At 48.0% G+C, this 10,723-nt stretch overlaps 1 pseudogene; it reads right to left on the bottom strand.

Annotated features, from left to right (window-relative positions):
* Nucleotides 1-8,157, bottom strand: part of LOC101592095 — a 34,593-nt pseudogene extending 26,436 nt beyond the window's left edge.
* Nucleotides 8,158-10,723: the final 2,566 nt, after the last annotated feature.

The raw sequence follows: 10,723 nt of genomic DNA on the forward strand, positions 1-10,723 counted from the left end.
AAAAAAAAAAAAAAAAAAAAAAAAAAACAGGCAAAAATATATGCTAACAATTCTGAAGATGTTTACTTTCAGTTTACCAACACATTCCAGTTAGTTCACTGGTGAACTGAAAGGGAGATGGCCTAATTTAACAATCATAATTTAAATAACCAGTTTATAAAAATAATTGAATCCAAACTATATTTAAGATTGTGGACAAAAAAAAAATTAGGTGAAGTAGTTCACATAGCAGCTTGATCTTTCTTTAAGGTTAGCTCTCGCCATGGATGGCAGGCTGGACTTGAACTAGCTGGATAGCCCAGGCTGGACACCAGCTCAGGATTCTTGTGCCTCAGCCCCCCGAGTGCTGCAATTGCAAACATGGCTTCAGTAGTTGGATTTTTTTTTCCACCATGCAATTCAGGTTGTGTCACACAGGCTGGCCTCAAACTCATGGTGATCCTCCTGCCTCAGCCTTCTAAGTGCTGAGATTACAGGCATGTGCCACCATATCCTGCTAACAGCTTCTTTCTTTAACAGACTTTTTTTTTTTAACTACTTTTTCCCCTCCTTTTTCAGTCTCACATAAGACTGAATATCTTTTCCAATAAACAGCACATGTGGGTGCATTCTGGGAATGCATGTTAGTTTAGTTACTCTTATGTCTAAGGAAGTGATGAATTTCTATTGACTAAATGGGTCCAGACCAAAAAAATAAGTGTAGACAAAAAGGTGAAAAAACAAATCCTTTCTTTCTTTCTTTCTTTCTTTCTTTCTTTCTTTCTTTTTTTTTTTTTTCTTAAATGTTAGGTGTGCTGATTTAACAGAAATATTAAACTAGGCACATAGAATCAAGGAGAGAGTGAGTCCCTTCCTGGTTCTCATCTCAGTCCAAGAAGTTAATATTTGTAATCCCAAAGATACGTTATTGGAATCCCACCAAGTTAATTCCAATCTACCACTCCCAGTGCAACCCACAGCGAAATAAAGACACTAAAGCACATTTATAATTATTGGGGAGTCAAGGGGCCCTAAGTCTAGCCACGAAGATGGCTTTCCAGAACCAAGAGAGTGACCCAGGGCCTCACCCGGTTGTTATTCAGTGGGGGAGTGGCTTGAGGAGGAATGACTGAGAATTGTGGGAAGTAGGTGACTCCTGTGAGCTGAGCTAGGTGGGTGGCCTACATTTACCTCTGCCATATGCAGAGAGAGTAATCTGCTTTATGCTAATGAGATAGTATCTAATGTTTTGGAGGGTCTGGTGCTTCAGCTCTGATGTAATCTTTCAAGTCCCAGGAAGTCATAGCATCTATCTCGAGGCTCGATCCCAGCTGGCACCGCGGAGCATTAGCTCTACTGTCCTGTCTTCACCCGGCTCACGTCAAGGAGAAGCAGGTGTAGGTTACCAGGGAAACACGCACGCCACCTTCAGAGACTATCACCAGCACCTCAGCTCGACCAATACGCATTGCTTAAGGCCAACTGAAGGATGAACAGAAGTCCCAGCCAGCTCTGTACAGAACAATACGAGGAAATAGGGTCAGGCTCAGTCAGAATGGAGGCAGTCCTTCTTTCAAGGAGAGCTGCTTAGGTGGTCCTCCACAGAAGAGTTCACCAGAAAAGGCTTTGTGATGGCTCTATGAGAGCAATAATGTTTTTTTTTTTTTTTTTTACATTTATTTATTTATTATGTGTGTGTGTGTGTGTGTGTGTGTGTGTGTGTGTGTGGCCAGCTCAGCCCACCAGGGGGCGGGGCAGGCTGGCATGTGGTGCTGGGGGATTGAACCGTGGTCCCTGTGGTTTGCTAAGCTTGTTCCAAGTAGGTGCTTTAGACCACTGAGCCATCTCACCAGCCCCCTAGAGCAATAATGTTAAAAAGATAAATATGTGGGAGAGCCATACACTGTGGCACAGGTTGATAATCTCAGTGACTCAGGAGGCTGAGGCAGGAGGATCAAGGCCAGCCTGAGAAACCTAGTGAGACTCCATCACAAAATAAAAATAAAAATAGAGCTGGCGGAGCAGCTCCGTGGCAGGGCATTGCCTAGCCTGAGAGAGGCCCTGGATTTTGTGCTCTGTAGTGGGGAAAAAAAAAAAAATGTTCAGGAGAAATTGCTTCAAAAACATGGAGGCAGACAGGATATCACGTCTGCATCTTGTACTATGAATAACTGCTATGAAGACAACAATATGCTTTGCATTAATTATTGAAACTGTCCTACTAATCAGTTTTGAAACTGTCTCATTGTTATTTGTTTCTCAATAAAATTAATAAAAAAAAAAAACAACCATGGCGCCAAGGTAGTTGCTCCTGCTAAAGCTATTTCTGGGAGATTTGGAGGCAGTTTACCTCAGTGAGTTTGAATTAAATTCTGCCAACCCTTTCTTCAAGACCTGTTTAAATCAATAGAAATTCATTTTTCATAGACATACGGGTAACTAAAGTTGGACCTGCAGGAGCTGTTTGTTGGAAAAAATGTTGTTTCCAGTCTCTGTTTGATGCACACAAACACACACCCAAAAGTGTCACAGATACACACACACAAAACTGTGTACCAATTCAAGCAAATACTTTGGTCTGTTTAAGGGAGTCAAGTTTCAAAAACAAAAGGTTCCAACAGTGGAGAAAGGAAGTTTCCCAGTGTGTGCGCAGACTGAAGCAATTTAATGAGTCAGGAGTCCATCTGTCCTCCTAGTTGTTATTATTATTATTATTATTATTAATGAGCAGAATATTTATTGGGGGAAAGAAAGCTTCTGTCTGAGAGAGGAACAGAAGTGGGGGCCCGAGTGGGTGGTTCCTGGGAAGCTGTCTCTTTTGGGGACTTTTATAGAGTAAAACCATGTGGTGAGGCGGGTCTAAGGTGGACAGCATAGGAACTCACTTAGGTGGGCATGAGGTGGGACAAAACCGTGGTCAGCAATGGGATTACAAGCACCGTTGCTCAGGTAAAGTTGATTAAATCCAGGACCAAATGGGGAAGCAAGTCACATAGCAGGCAGGCATGAATACGGGACAGGGTCTCTTCCTGTTGGGGGTTGGGCTAGTGACTCATTTGGGCTCTTTCAAGGTGATTGATACCTATTTAGAGTATCAATCCCTGATGCCCATCCCTTAGGAAAGTATGTGACTACATTTATTTACTCTTTTGTCTCAAGGATTGGCCCACAGCAGGGAGAGTCTGTCTCTTCCAAAGTTGCAAATTCACCTTGTCTTCCCTCCTGTCTCCTTGAGGTCCTGGCCCTCTCTGTCTGCCTATAATATTTCTATCTAATTCAGCTGCCTACAACAGAACTTTTTGTAGGTCCATTAGCAGATCTCTCTCTCTCTCTCTCTCTCTCTCTCTCTCTCTCTCTCTCTCTCTCGGAACAGGGTACTGAACTCAGGCCTTTGTGCTTGCCAGGGAAGCACTTATTCTACTGAGCCATCTCTCTGGCCCCAGCAGAGATCTCTTAAATGTGAGGTGTGATCCCTTTTTTTATCTTGTATGACCATTGGGTGTTATCTCAAATAAACTGGCCAGCTCTATTATTACTTGGGACACATGAATCACAGGACCTATGGAACACACTGAGCACTCTCCAGTTTGTAAGCTGTTCTCCCAAATATCAGTGATTTGCATTAATGGTGGTTACTTGGACAGCCCGACTGTGGCCAAAGAAGGAAAGAGAGTCCCTGGAACAAAAAGTCCCCACAGCTGCATGAGACAGTCCCAGGGCTCCCTACTGCAGGCTGGCTCACCACGAGCAGCCGTTCTCCTGGCTGGCTTGCCAAAATCATCACCAGACCAACGTCTGGCCAATAGCTGCACAACAGGCCAGTTAAGCTGAGAGATAAGATGTTGAGGCAAGAAAGATAATTATTTGAAAAGTCAGCTAATTCCAAACACAGAGAACTCTTATCTGAAGTCCACCTTGCTGGAGGCTGATTTATTTTTTATCTTTTTTTTTTTTTTGGTGGAACTGGGGATTGAACTCAGGCCCTTGCACTTGCCAGGGAAGTGCTTATTCCACTGAGCCATCTCCCTACCACCCCTAGAGGCTGATTTAGAGTTGGTTTATATGGGAAGTAGACAGATGATCATAGGTGGATAAGGCTCTGTTTGCAGGTGGGGAGGTTGGTGGCCGTATCTCTCGGTCCTGATCACCTGGCCACAAGATGCTTTTCAGTCCCACAACTCTCAAGGACACAGATCTCATTTCCTCGGGCTATTTGTGTGACTGATTAGTCATCCTGAGTATGTCATAGGCATGGTAGAGGGGACAGCTTCCAGGAGACCCTCTTGATAATCACCAAACTCGCGGAAATAAAAAAAAACACGCTTCACCTGATATGGTGAAAGACCAAGATCAGTTGAGGTGAGAGAGGGAGTCAGGCATGAGGTCTGGTCTCAAAGTTTGGCTTTGTTTCTATCCTGGTATAAGAATGATGGGTATCCCTCTCATTACAGGTAGCTCCTGCCCCATGGGCAGCCCAGCCCCTAGGCTTGGACCACTGTGAAAAATGTTCATCCTGAGTCCAACTCTGTCTTGTATTGTCTTCCACGTAACAGTGGCCTCAGCCCTGAGAAGGCTGCACACAGACCAGTGTGACTGAGTTATCTGTCCAGAGGTGTCTCTGGGGCACGTCAGCGGGCCTTGTCATGCCTGTCAGGTGGTCCTAGTGGTAGGGTCCTTCCCAAGCCTAAGGGCCTGAGGATCATTGTCTGGGTTGTACCAACTGCTCCTGCAAGATCACAGCTTGGTGACCCTGGGGCAGGGGATGTACAGGACTCCCTGGCTCCCCCAAAGAGCAGAAGCAGCTGCCCAAGAAAGAACAGATGGTGCTGCTGCTACATCTCTGGGGCCCCTCTGCTGCTGTCCTAGGTCCTGCCCCACCCCAGAAGCCCTCGCCTGTACCAGCAAAGCTGGTGGTCCACGTGCTCCTCTTCTGCACAGGGAGTCTCTGTCTCAGGATCCTTCAGACCCAGGGCAGGGCTGATTGTTCTCTCCAGGTTCCAGTGACCAGGAACTTCCTTAGTCTTGTCTCAAGAGAGAACCACAGGCAGAAGAAGCCATAGGAGCAAAGACCCAGAGCAGTGTCCAACCATCAGGGGCAAGATGATGCTGGGAGGAACAGAAGGTGTGTGCACATGATGCCCCTCTTTTCCTCACTAGCTGAGGGAGGGAGGGTTGGCTGCCAGTTCACCCTGCTCTCTTATTTATTTATTTAGTACAGGGTCTACAGGGTCTCACTACATAGGTTAGACTCATAGTGATTCTCCTGCTTTCAGCATCCCAAGCCCTGGGATTACAGGTGGGCACCTCAATGGGCATCTTAGCGCACCCTGGGGGGAAGGGCCAGCACAGTATGCCAGCCACTGCTGGCGCTTTACTCTACTGAACTATGGCCTGCCCTTCTCTTTTATTTTTAACATACTGGGGTTCTGAGAGGAGCAAACACTTGCCTCATGTTACACAGATGGTGGGGTCTGCGCCAGGATAGTGGATGGGTCACCGTAGGTCTCCATTACCCCCACCAAGTCCTGCTGGCCAGATAACTCCCTAGGAAGGGCTCAGGGGAAGCCATAGCTATTAGCTGTGTTTGGAGACCCAATGCTTCTGTCACTTGCTTACTGTGGGAGTGATCCTAGTTAAGGCCCAGTTTGTTCTTTGAACCTCCATTTCTCCAGTTATCTAGGGGAGTTAACACATTCTTGTTTGGCCCACACTCTTGCCTCCCAGCGCTCCTGTGCACCAGAGGTGAGGGGTGGCCTATAGCTCCATGGTCAGACGGGCAAACGAGGTCCTGAGAGAGAACAGGAGAACCTGGGGCCAGTTCACTCCCAGGCTCACAGCCTCAGCTGAGAATGTGCCCAAGCAGCTAAGAGAAGGCAGCAGGGGGTCCCTGGCCAGCACAGTCCAGCCTTTTTGCCTCTGTAGTTTTCTTTAGCCTTCCCTCAGCCCCCCTTTGCTTCCCATTCACAACTGCACCCCAGCTGAGGCGAGGCCTCTGGCCCCCTCCCCCAATTATGGCTGGTCACAAAAGCTGGACCATGACCAGACAAAGGGACGGGGATGAAAGGAGTGGTTGTCATGGCAACCTGGCAGGCTTGCTGGGACCCAGGGGAGGGACCTGGCAATGTGCCTGAGCCCAGGCATCCTGATGACCTCTGAGCATGAGCCAGGGTGGCCCAGGGGCCCACAGGAATCCCCCGCCTGCTCTGGGCCCACCAGAGCTGAGTGTACAATGACAACCTCACCCCCTCCATGGGTAGCACCTGCTCCCTGAACCTCCCCCAGTGGCCCCATTATCCTGCACCTGCTGCCCCTCACCACTCCCCATTCCAGCCACTCTCCTTGTAACCCTCTGTCCATCCCCAGGCCCAGCTGCCTGCTCTGACAGCCAGCCAGGAAGGGCTGTGGAACCAGGAGGGGTAGCAGGGAGGGTCCCAGGCAAGGGCAGAGGGTTCAGCTGCTGAGCTAGTTCTGCCTGGAGAATAGGCACAAAAATAGCACTTTAGTGCCTCGGTATCCCCACCTGTAAAATGGGAGCAGCCATGCCATCCTTTGGGCCCTCCAAGAGCCCCTCTGCTTGGAAAGAGATCTGAAGCCAGCATATCCACAGCTCGGTTGCATTGCACAGCCAGGTGGTGAAGAGAAAAGTCTCTGTTAGGCTGAAAGAGACCTCAACCTTCTCTTGCATACTGGAGCATCATTTCTGGGGGTGGAGACAATGTTTCTGTGTCTCCTGAAGTGTGCAGGGGAACTGGCATTAAGATGCATGATAGAGAAAAAAATGACAACTCTGTTGCAAGATTTTTAACTAGGTACAACATTCTGACTGGTGTTAGGGAAAAATCTGAATGAACTCATGTTTTGAGTTCATTTGTGGCAAAAGTAGATGTCACTGAGGCAGATACAACACATTGAAGCAGTCTAGTATCTTTTTTTTTTTAAACTTTTGTAAGTCAATTATTTATTTATTTATTTATTGTGTGTGTGTGTGTGTGTGTGTGTGTGTGTGTGTGTGGCCAGCTCAGCCCACCAGGGGGCGGGGCTGGCTGGCATGTGGTGCTGGGGAATTGAACCGCGGTCCTCGTGCTTTGCTAAGCTTGTTCCAAGTAGGTGCTTCAGACCACTGAGCCATCTCGCCAGCCCTCTAGTATCTTTTTTCTAACTAAAAAGAATGGATTGGGCCTGAGTTAGGGCAGCCCTCTCCTACTGGAGTGAAGTACTGGTGGCCCATAGGTGACGATGGCGATGGTGGGTGGTGAGGGGACAGTGGTGGTGATGGTGAGGTACGCTGTCCTGGGTGGGGTGGTGGCAGTGACTGTGGTGAAGGTTGCGGAGAAGATGGTGTGCTGATGGTCTTGGTGGTGGTGATGGTGCTGATAGTACAAAGGGTGGAGGTGGTGGCGTGGCAGTGGCAGTGATGACAGTGGCAGATGTGGCACCGGGGGTAAGGACCCAACTTTAAAAAAGAAAAAAATAAAGTCCTGCTAGGTAAAAAGCCTTGTTATGGATGGAGCAGTGTGAAAAGCGCTCTGTGTACAGGACTGCACTTAAGTTTTCCTGGAGATAAATGTATTGCCACCAAGAAAGCTCAGGCTAGCAAAGTTAAACGCTTACCATCTTTGCTTCTTTCAGAATCTCCAGAAAAGCAGAACGTCACAAGAGAGTTGGCGAGCAGGTAGTTCAGTTCGTTTTGGTTTTTTGAGGCAGGGTATTTCTGTGTAGTTTAGACTGGCCTTGAACTCATGGGGATCCTCCTGCCTGAGCCTCTCTGGGAGTTTTCTTTGGTAAGCGCCCTTTCTTGTTGCCCTCACTCCCCCGTCCAAGATCTGGAATTCCCAAGTGCTACTGCACGTGCTCATCGTGGCCTCCAGGTGGCACTAGCGCACCATTGGCTGACAGCTGAGCGGCAATCACCAAGTTCTTTATTAACAGAGCAAGTAACGTTTACAAGCGCTTAATAGAATCGTGAAACAGCCTTTAGAGCATCATGCCAAAAATAAATAGCATATACCATTTCCCATTTTTGCTTATCTTTGCTCTCTGATTATCCCTCAAGTAAAATAACCTACAGTCTCCATCACCCACCTTTGCAGACAGGGCAGATGTGGGAGTCTCTGCTCTGTGGGACTCTAGAGAAGGCGTTCTTGAAAAGTGCACCAGGGTCCGCCGTGGCATGAGCATCTCTACGGTGCTGGGACGCAGATTCCCGGGGGGTCCTTCCAGCCTGGGGGGTGCTAGGCCTGTGCCTACACTGAGGTGTCCAGCCTCTTGCACCAGGCGAATTTTGCACAGATTCTACTCTGCCTCTAAATTTGGCTCTAGATCATACTCCCGCTCTTGCTGTGAAGGGCTAACTCATCAGGCTCCTCTCCTTAGCCATCTCTTATCTGGGTTGAGTACACCAACGTTGATTCGCCTGCCCTCTCCCTCTACTCCCCTTCTCCTCAGCATCTGTTCTCACACGCAGTGAATCGGGTTGACGACTGGCTTGTCCCACGCCCACTCCAGCCCTGGTGGGCAAGGAGGGTGTCACTTATGGCCACACAGCTGGAGAGAGCTGAGCTGCCCCACGGCTGTGATCAGCACCGGGCCAGCCCACGGAAGCCAAGGCTGTATTCTTCAGAATTCCCTTCCCTGTGTCACATCATCTAGAGTGGACCTTGTGTGACGTTCTGTGAGTCGGTGGCCAGGGACATACACTTGGGAGGCCCATGCAGGCGTTGGTTGCTGTGACAGTGCAGGCTTGTCGCTGGCTCACCTGGCAGCAGCAAGCAGCAGAAGGCTCCATAGCCCCTTTCTTTCTGCCATTCTCTTCCTTTGGCTTCTCTGACTCCTGCACCAGGTGACAAAGGGCAAGTGCTTTACCTGAAGCTGACTTGTGTCACTGAGGGCTGGGAGGTGTTAAGAGACAGACTTGCCTTTGCCTGCCGCATTCCAGCTTGTCAGGCCCTCTCCCACCTCACACCCACCTTTCCTCCTCTATGGCTGGAGCTCACAATTACATAGGTTCAAATCCCTTTCTTTAATAAAGCCGGTATTTACAGACTGCTCCTGGTGGTCCTACTTCTCTGATCAAATCCTGAAAAATACAGGCATAAAAAGAGCAGTGGGGTGGTGTGCCCTGTAATTACAGCACTCCGGGCGGCTGAGACAGGAGGATCACTGTGAATTCAAGGCCAGCCCAAACTACATAGGGAGACCCTGTGTCAAGAACAAACAAACCCAGCAGCATTAGGCAAATCTGATGCATAGAGACACATTGATTTCTTACAATTAGAATGGTTTCCTGAGTCCAACACAGCCATCACGATTGCCCCATCCTTCCCAACAGCTGGACCTTTCAACGGTTAGCTTCTGAAGTAACTTAATTAGTTACGCTAGCCTTCTTGAGCACCTGTCACATCCCAGGTGCTGTGCCTGAGGTACAAAGTGTACCAATGGGGGGGGGGTCTGGACTGGCAGGAGAAGCAGTGGGATGGCTGTAGAGGACAGAAGAGACTCTCTGACCTTGATTTTGATCCATAGCTCCAGCCTTCATTCTCCGGTTCCCTGGAAGTCCCAGGAAAGTTCAGGCCTGACTGCAGCGGCTGAAGCTGCATAGGTCCGCCCTTGTCTTCCTACATGCTGAGGGGAAGGAAGAGTGTGACTGAGGTGGATGCCAGCTCCTCTGCCCTCACCATTTCTTTTCATATGATTGGATTAGGTCACACAGGAGAAGCGCCATCCCTCAGATCAGAGGTCCACAAACTTCCATTCCCCCCCTCCCATATTCTTGCCAGCAAAATAGTTAAAGCTGATGTGGCAATTATTCCCTGTCCTCCCCCCTTGATGGGGTCCTTCTGTGTGGTTCAGGCTGGCCTTGAACTCATTCTGGCCTTGAACTCATTAGGTAAACTGAGCCAGCCTCAGATTTTGGTGATCCTCTTGCCTCAGCCTCCTGAAGGCTGGGATTACAGGCATGCATCACCACGCCTGGTTTCTGAGGTTTTCTTAAGATTCTTGCCTATTTGGGTTTGTTCAATTTTGTTTTCTACAGATAGCCAAGATAAGACAATTAAAAAAAAACCTATGAGCTATTTTGCTTTTGGGCACAGCTATTAGAATTTATGCTAAAAATAGTATTTCCATAGAACAGCCAGTTGGGAAACTATCTTTAATTGAAAATTGGATCAAACAGAGCTGATTGGCTTTGGGAGGGGTTTTATAATCAGCATGAGAAACTTTATCCCCATGTGCCTTTCCCAGATGAGAGCGTAAGGAGGCGAGGAAGGCCTACTGGGGGCTTCTTCCAGAGCCTCCCTGCGAAGGAGCTGCCATCCCTGCAGTAACCTACCATCTGCAGCTGTGCCAGAAGTTGCCTTTGTATATCTGTAACCCCAGGAAGTTTTGTCTTTTATCTGCTAGGAATAGATACTGCATAAATATCATTATTATTTATTAGGAACTGTGCAAAACTTTAAAATGTATTGCTTCAGTGCTTCAAATAGTTCTTTGAAGCAAGTGATTGCAGATAGAGAAACTGAAGTCTCAAAAACTGAAGAAACTTGCCCAGATTGAAATAACTGTAGGGACTTAAAGCTTAACATATCAATGCTTGATGAAAAATACCTGTTCCATGTTATGCCTAAGATGTTTGATATTTAGACAGACAGTGAGGTTAAGCTTAACAGCCTAGGTTGTATGGTAATAACAATAAGCTTCTCTTCTCAAGGGTTAACAACCTAAGTTTGCCAATCAAAAATTAGAG

This window comes from Octodon degus, unplaced genomic scaffold (genome assembly GCF_000260255.1).
Source record: "Octodon degus isolate 3935 unplaced genomic scaffold, OctDeg1.0 scaffold00008, whole genome shotgun sequence".
NCBI classification, from domain to species: Eukaryota; Metazoa; Chordata; class Mammalia; order Rodentia; family Octodontidae; genus Octodon; species Octodon degus.